Source organism: Hylobates moloch, unplaced genomic scaffold (genome assembly GCF_009828535.3).
Source record: "Hylobates moloch isolate HMO894 unplaced genomic scaffold, HMol_V3 SCAFFOLD_13, whole genome shotgun sequence".
Lineage (NCBI taxonomy): Eukaryota > Metazoa > Chordata > Mammalia > Primates > Hylobatidae > Hylobates > Hylobates moloch.
In genome coordinates this window covers 91,758,625-91,767,544 of record NW_026652288.1, presented here as the reverse complement: position 1 = coordinate 91,767,544, position 8,920 = coordinate 91,758,625, and the positions used below count along the sequence as shown (strand labels likewise).

Here is an 8,920-nt window from a genome sequence, read left to right as displayed (position 1 = left end):
AGGATGTCTTCTGGAGCAGAGTCTTCCAAAGAGTACAGGAGACCAGGGGCTCCTTGAGGGAAGCAACTTTGCCTTATTCTTATTTGTGTCTTTCAGCATCTGGCACAATAAATGCTTGTCTCTTGATATTTATCAAGATGGGTACACAGACGCTCTTTATTGTAATATCATCTGTTTCCTTAAGTTTGGTATCTGAGTGACAATAATAATGACTAACATTTATGGAGCTCTTGCCAGTTGCTTTACTGATGGTACCTGTTATGGTCTGACTGTTTATGTCCTCCCCCAAATTCCCATGTTAAAGCCCTAACTCCCAATGCAATGGTATAAGGAGGCAGGGCCTTTGGGAGGTAATAAGGTTTACATGATGCCCTCATGATGAGATTGGTGCCCCTATAAAATGAGACCAGAGCACGCTCTCTCTTTCTCTCTCTCTCTCTCTCTCTCTCTGTCCTGCCATGCGAGGATACAGCAAGAAGATGGCCATGTGCAAGCTAGGAAGAAGACAGCACTCACCAGGGACTGAAGTGGCCAGTACTTTGCCCTTGGACTTCAAGCCTCCAGATCTGTGAGAAATAAATTTTTGTTCTTTAAGCAACCCAGTCTGTGGTGTTTTGTTACAGCAGCCGAAGTGAACTAAGACAATACCCTATGAGCTAATACATTTTATCAGTGAAGAAACTGAGGCTCAGGGAGCTTAGCAACTTCCTCAAAGTTTTTCTGTGCTAAGCTGTTTCCCTGCCCCTTTCTGTCTGAAGGGAAATTGAAATATAAAGCAACAACCTGTTGCAGAAATATTTGAGTAAACAAACTTCAGAAAGAGTGTTAGAACCCAAACTAGCTTTCAAGTAGAAAAATCAAGGTATTCCTGGGTGCTGTTAGTGTGAAGATACAGGAAATGTCACTGGACCCATAGGTGGGAATTATGGACAGGTCTCATAGAACAGGCACCTAGAAGGTAGTCAGTAATCAAGAAAACATTTCTTTCCACGAGGCCGCACGATCCCCCTCATCTCTGTGTGTCTCTCATCCTTTATCGGCCTGCTTCCCTCTTCACCTGATTCTCTGCTTGTTCTTTTGGGGTGCAGCCCTACAAGGAACACCAGCCTACATTCTGCTTGTCTCCACTGATCTGCTCTGTCTGTGAGTATTTCCAATTCTAGAAATTAGTAGAAAGCCAGCTCATATGAGTGAGACCATATGTACCACAGGCGGCTGGCCAGCTACTTCTCTGGTTCTTTATCAAAACTGTTGAATACATGTAGCTCAATCTGTGGTCATCTCTGCACAAACAAACAAACAAACAAAACCCAGGCCTGCACCCTTTCTGTGAATGAGAAGCAATGTACAGAACATATTAAGCCAAGAGGTAGGTAAGGCAGAAAATTGAAAGATGATATCTGTTATTGATTTGGTATGAGTTAAAGGTACATGGCTCTGTTTTAGATATTTTATAAAAATAAAAATGAAAAAAGAGAAAGGAATTGCCCCACAATTACCTTTTCAAAATATGTTTATTTTTTCCCCTAATTTTTCTTGAGGTTATTTAGATATTTCTTGACAAATCTTCATGGTAACATATGTGAAAGCAGACATGTTTATTTGCTTTGATGTGGTGGAACGAATTATCAAAATTCTGGTTTTTAACATTGTTAAAACTTCTGAGTAAAAAATTCCTAATGAATGAAGTGCTAATACCAAAAAAAGAGTGGTGGCTATGAGTGGTATGTAAATAAGGTATCAAATATCATCAATAATAATTCTGATCACCATTTTCTTGGGTTTATGATAATAAGACAAATGTTGTTCCCAAAGGAACTGCTGATTCTGGGGCAGGGACAAGAGCTCACCAAGAAATCCAGCTACCAAAATATTTTCCCTGGTCACCCGGCCACAGGGAGCTGATGGCCAAATCACAGACTTGAAACCTAATGGCTGTGAGTGCACATCAACCTGCTCATCTGTCTGCTATTATTATGCAGTTTTTGGAAAGCCACGATCTCTACGTCAGATTGTTTTTTTGCAAAATAAGAAATAATACTGGGATCTTGCCTCAAAAAAAGCAGTGGAGATCAGCTCATAGAAATGTTTGAAATCTAGGTGGTACTGCAGAATTGTAGATGCTAGAGAATGGCTGTAAGAAGTGACCTTCGGTGGGAAAAGCCCACCGTTAGGTCTTGGCTCATGCTCCACTTTGCCAATTCCCAACCTTGCAATTTTGGACAGGGTATCTAATCTGTAAGTGTGCTTCCATTTCATCACATAGAAAATAGAAATATGAAAACCTGCCTTTGAGCATTGTCATGGGGATTAAATGAGATAAGTTCTGTCTGGCACATACCAATGCACAAATAAGCTTAGCAAATGTTTTTGTTTTTTAACTAGACGAAGATAAGTCTCTCCAGTGGTACAGTTTTCTTTAGGAAAAAAATATCAGTACATGCTTTTAACATAAACCTGAATCTAACTTCTATATAATAATGGACAAGATAAGACTCCAGAAATATTTTAGAATTTTCTTAGATGAGCTCTATTAATCTGTGTTTAAAAAGGAAAAACCTTTTACTAGACTGAGAAGGAAGAGAAAGGAAAAAAAATGGCCTATTTAAACAATGAGGAATATATATATATATATATATATATATATTTGTAAGTATCTTAAAGAGGCTTTTCTTATACAAACAGGAGTATTTGCTGGTCAGTGCCCAGATTTTTTTTTCTTTTGATGTACATTAAAAAAATTAAAAGAAATATTCTTAGAAAGACATCTGTGCCTGGGGTGACTCACATTTGATCAATCCCTGTGAACTGAGCTTTTCAGGGGATGTGCAATTATTTGCTCAGTTAGGCTTAAACTTTTTATTTATCTAATCACCCCTCTGTAATGCTTTGATGTGAACTTCCAAGGCCTATTTTTCAACCACTTTAGCTACATATTTTAAGTCTTACAGTCTAATCAACCCTAGCCCATAAAACATGCAATGTCCTGTTTAATGCATCCTATTAGGAAATCAGCTGCCACATGGATTTTGTAATCTCCCACTTTGTGACTGGGTGAGCTGTTTGGAAGTGTCATTAATGTCATTATTCCAGGAGAGCCAGAGAGAGCCAGCAGCCAAGTGCATCCTCTGTATCCCAGCTGGCTTCTCCTTGCTAACGTTTGCCGAGTGACTCAGAGGTGAATCATCGGTTTCTGCAGGTGTAAGCTTGGGAGTCCTGGAAGTCTTCCACATCCCAGTGGGGGCAAATGTTTACCTCATTAATTCATGGGGTTACTCAGTAGTTCCAGCCAACTTAATTTGACTGTATAATAGTTAAAAATACGTGTGTGTGTGTGTGTGTGTGTGTGTGTATTTACTTATATCCCAGGAGTGTGCTACAGCTTAGAAATTTAAAGGTAAAACCTATCATTGAGTAATTAGAAAATGTTGTGTTTATTTGAAATATTTAGAAAAAATCAATTTCTATGTATGTCATTTTGCTGTAACACATACACTTGGTAATGATATTTCTCACTTTTCTCTCTCTGCTTGGATATATGTGAGAGACTGAGGTCCATAACAATTGGTGAATTAGCCTACTGTAATTCCTTTCCCAGCCTTGGGGCTTATTTAGTTGAATGTTGTCAGAAACTTTAGCCTTCAGAGACTTTTTTCTTTTTAAAGGACACTCAATTTTTGGTTCTAAAAACAAAAAAGTAAATATAAATATATTTCTTCACTTTATTCATCTCTGAACAAATCTTGCTTTTACATGTTAGTAGTGCCTAATGAAGATAACAACCATCAACTAAGTTAGTAAGATTTAAGAATATAAAAATATAGTTACAGCACCAATTTGCTGAAAATTAATGGTCATTAATCAAGACTATGATGCAATAGCTAATAATTGATTTCCTCCTGTGTTCTAGCACAATGTAAAATGCTTTACAAATACTAATTTATTTAATTATTAACATTGGTACTGTTATTGTCTGCATTTTACAGATGAGAAACTCCAGGCAGAGAGAGGTTAGGCAGCTTGCCTGAGGTCACACACAGATAATAAATGATGAAGCCAGAATTTAAATCCAGACAGTCAGACCTCACAACCTGAATTATAAACACTATGTTATTATGGTCTGATGACAAATTTTTAAACAAACACAGAAGAATCTATGCATGTAAATGAATCCAGTCCATCCTAAAGTAGCCACCTATGTATGCTCTATACTTATTTCAAATTTTGCCATGGCCTAACACTTCCAGAACTCTCTCTTTTCTTTCATTTCTAAAAAAATTCTTGTGGAAACTATGCCTTGTTGGTCTAAATATCACCAGTAAAAGCTTCACTCTTTGAAGTTGAATTTGATTTTGGAAATAGTTGAAAGTGATTCAAAACTCAGGTTGGTGAAGAGAGGAGGAATCAAGTTTGGTAAGATCACTATAAGTTAAACTGTCTCTAAATATAATTTTCAAGCAGGGATTCTAGAATTCCAAAAATATTTTGTGTAATGGTAGCATCATTAAAATAAATGGAAAGCCTGCAAAGGTCATTCTGAAGAGCATTAGAAAGACAGAGAACAGTAGCATAGATGTTTCTGCTACAGTGATTCATCCTCTAAACATATGAAACCATCCTATTAGGTCACAATTCAATAGATGCTATTTGACTACCTGACCTGTTAGAAGCCCCTTTCAATTCTTCTGTATCCAAATTTATATAGGGGACATTATCGGTCAAGACCCTGGTGAGAGAGTGACACAAAATGGGTAATTGAGGAGAGTTAAATAAAGAAACAGTTTACAGGGTTATAAGCAGGATTTGTGGAAACCAATAACAGAAAGTGCAAATCCCTGGATAGGCAGCATGGAGGCACCATCATGCCCCTCAGCCTGAAGGGGCGCAAGGAGAGGAGCAGGGGCAAGAACCAGGGAGGGCTGCTGCTGTGAACAGGGCTGCGTGCAAGGGCCTGCGTTGGGGGAGGCAGCCAGCCCGTGTCGACCAAACGTAGGGGGGTGCCAGCTCAGCCCAAATATCCCATCTCACTCTCCTCCTGCTCTGTGAACTCCTGCTACTGCCCCACAGACCAAATCCAACAAGAACACACAGCAAAGAGCCTGCCTGTTGTCACGTGCCACAGAGATTACCTTTTGGGAGCACACAGTGGGGTCAAGCCTGCCTTCTCTCTGGTTCTCACCTTTCCTAGAGGAGAGGAACTGACACATAGTAAAGACATTTCATATACAAATGACTTTCTGGTTACCCAACTGGCCTGGGAAAGGGAGGAGAGGAAGAATCTGACATTTATTGACATTTTTTACATTTAGTGAGTACTTGCTATGTACCCAATGTGCCAGGTGTTTTACTTATGCTAAAAATGAAGACGCATTATGTGAAGAGAATTTCACTTTACTTCTGTAGTTTCCCTCCCCTCACAATTACATTCTAATTATGAGAAAACATCAGATAAACCTTATCTCTATTGAGGGGCATTCAATAAAATATCTGAGCAGTATTCCTCAAAACTGTTAAGGTCTTCAAAAATAAAGAATTCCGAGAAACTATCGCAACCAATGGGAGCCTAAGGAGACATGACCAACAAATGGAATATGGTGTCCCCGACGGGATCCTGGAAAAGAAAACAGGCATTCGGTAAAAACCATGGAAATCTGGGCCGGGCGCGGTGACTCAGGCCTGTAATCCCAGCACTTTGGGAGGCCGAGGCAGGTGGATCACCCGAGGTTCGGGAGTTAGAGACCAGCCTGACCAACGTGGAGAAACCCCGTCTCTACTAAAAATACAAAATTAGCCTGGCGTGGTGGTGCGTGCTTGTAATCCCAGCTACTCGGGAGGCTGGAGCAGGGGAATCACTTGAACCCGGGAGGTGGGGGTTGTGGTGAGCCGAGATCGCACCATTGCACTCCAGCCTGGGCAACAAGAGCAAAACTCCATCTCAAAAACAAAACAAAACAAAACAAAACAAAAACTATGGAAATCTGAATGAAGTGTGGGCTTTAGTTAATAACAATGTATCAGTATTGGTTGATTAATTGTGACAACCGTATGTACTAATGGAAGATGTTAATAAGAGGGGAAACAGTGTGGGGTGTGTGGAAACTCTGTTATCTTTGCAATATTTCTATAAACCTAAAACTATTCTACAATAAAAATTTTATTTAGAAAATAAAAGCCTAGTGCTTCCCTTTTCTTGGAGAATAAGAATAAAGCAAAGGAGGAAGAGAAAGAGGAGGAGAAAAGCACTCCTCCGTCATGCTTTCTTCACAGCCATTGCTCTGCTGTAACGCCCAGCCAGCGTTGTGCTGGTCAGGAGGTCCTGCCAGTGCTTCACTGGGCACTTACGCAAACTGCTTAACCATTCTCACCTTATGATGTGAGGTGTTAAGGGATTACTAAACTTTAAATTTTCTGAGGTCTAAGGCACCAAACAATCATCATTTAATATGAAGGACACCATTAATACCTCTCTTACAAAATCAACCCCTACTCCTTTAAAAACAACAACAACAGGTCAGGTGCAGTGGCTCACGTCTGTACCCAGCATTTTGGGAGGCCAAGACAGGCAGATCATTTGAGGTCAGGAGTTCGAGAGCAGCTTGGCCAACATGGTGAAACCCCGTCTCTACTAAAAATACAAAAATTAGCTGCATGTGGTGGCACACGCCTGTAGTCCCAGCTACTCGGGAGGCTGAGGCAGGAGAATCGCTTGAACCTGGGAAGGGAGGTTACAGTGAGCCGAGATCACACCACTGCATTCCAGCCTGGGTGACAAAGCAAGACTCTGTCTCAAAAAGGACAACAATAACCACAAAATATGCCTAGTAAAAACAAAATAAGGGCACTTAAGTACTTTAGCAAGAAAAATTAACATTATTCTGATTTAAGAATAGAAATAATAAATTCTACTCCCGAAGCCAGTTTTTACCACTGAAAATTTATCAGAAGGATGTTGTTTTATAAATAAGCTGTCTTCTAGTGATGTCGACCACTCTTACCTCATACACATGTATTTCATACACATGTATATGAGAATGTGTGTGCATCAATATATACAATATCATGAATCATAGACAGTACTATCTATGGGAGGTGTGAATATAGGATATCAGAGAGCCACCTATTGCTGTGTAGGCTGCTGGTCCACCATCATAGGCCCAGAGATCCTATGATGGGGCCTTACATTTTTATTTCACTTTGTGTTGAGCCTAGGTCTTTCCTGGGGCTGTGAGAGATATGGAGGGTTCCAAGGCTGAGGGAGTGCCTCGTTACCCACCATGTGTGCCTGCCTGCACAGATCAAAGTCCCTGGCATGGACAGGCTTCTCTGGCAATGCCTGCTCAGCCCCTCCTAGCTCAGTTTATTTCCAGTATGGAATTTCTCCCCTCTTATTAGTATCCTCCCAAACTTGCCACTCTGCTCCATCCCCTGGCACCCATGTCTGTGTCCTGTGGAGGCCACAAGAAGGGAAAGCGTAGCACCGGCCATGAGCCTTAGTTTGTTCCATTACAGGAAAGCCTCCTCCTTTTTCTGAGGAGCAAAAGGGAGTAAAGGAGTGAAGAGGAGTAATGGGTGGAGTGGAAAGTGTGAGGACTTTGCAGCCTGCAGAACTGGGTGTGGATTCTGCTTCTGTCCTCAGCTTCTGTGTATCCTTAGGTATGTCCCTTAATGTCTGCTTTCTCATCTTAGAGAGAAGGATGTGAACCAGAGATAATGTCTGTAAAGTGCCTGGCACATGACGAGAGTTCGGGGGATGGCAGCTAGCACTAGCAGCTAAAGACACAGCTTCTTCCGGTATGAGGCCATGAGTATTATTATTTTCTTTCTACAACTCTGACCACTAATTTGCCATAGATTAAATAATAGCACTTCTCAGTTAGGTACTTAGCATTTTATTTTCCTCTGGCTTCTTTCCCTTAATAGACTGGATCTGAGGATCCTTTGAATGCCATGCAATTGTCTAGAAGAGATGCACATGGGGTGTGCCAGGTAATATTTATTTAATGAATGAATCAACCTCTAGAAGGCAATTCCACAGCACATGTACCTATGAATGCAAAAGTGTGTATGCGTATGTGGGCATGCACATAGACTTAGATCTGTACTATCCTTCTGTGCACACACACATCTGTGCTCAACAAACACATCGTTATGAGAAGCAATATAAGCATATTCATGACTCGGTTGGCGGGAGCTACAAGTCCTATGGATTTCAAATGGTTCTTCGCGCAACTTTAAATTAATTCTTTAAATGCGTGAATGAATGAAGACTGAATTGGTATGATTGTGCTAGAGAGCCTCTGAAATTGAATATTAAAGCATTCTACAAAACAGTGCCAAAGAACAGCTACATATATCCATGAACAAATTTCCAACAATAAGTGGGCCTTTGAAGTTTTTAGGAAAACATTGTTTCCAGTGCCTACTTCAAACATAAAAGTGAAGATGTGCCAGATTCTGAAGTACTCTTCCTACTTCCATTCATGGAAATTCAATTCTGTCAAGATAATGCTATTCTAATTGCTCACCAAAAATAATGGCCACATCATATTTATTATTAGTCCTTTTGAATTCTAAAGATTCCATTCTGAAACGTTAGGTTCATATTACTTTCCCCAGCATAGACCTGATCAGCATTTTTCTTCTTCACTTTTAGAACATTTTCTCCGGGTGTGACAAGTATGTACACGTGAAGTACGTCTCCAACCAACCCCATATGTCCAGAAGCTTTAATACAAGAAACGTAACATGAAAAGGTATGAATATAGAACTATGTGGTTAAAAAACAAAAACAAAACACTAGCTTTGCACCAAAACCTGGCTTTACGTTTACAGACTGTGTAACCTTGGGAAAGCTACTTAGCATCTGTCTTCGTTTCTTGTTGGTAAACTGTGGGGGGAAAAATTCACCTCACATGGGGTC

At 40.2% G+C, this 8,920-nt stretch overlaps 1 long non-coding RNA gene across 1 annotated transcript; it reads left to right on the top strand.

The window, feature by feature from the left end:
- The first annotated feature begins 7,753 nt into the window (after positions 1 to 7,753).
- On the top strand, positions 7,754 to 8,708 carry LOC131381023 (uncharacterized). Its single transcript, XR_009209434.1, has 3 exons — positions 7,754 to 7,791; positions 7,921 to 7,986; positions 8,654 to 8,708. It is a non-coding gene; the product is annotated as an uncharacterized LOC131381023 (long non-coding RNA).
- Positions 8,709 to 8,920: the final 212 nt, after the last annotated feature.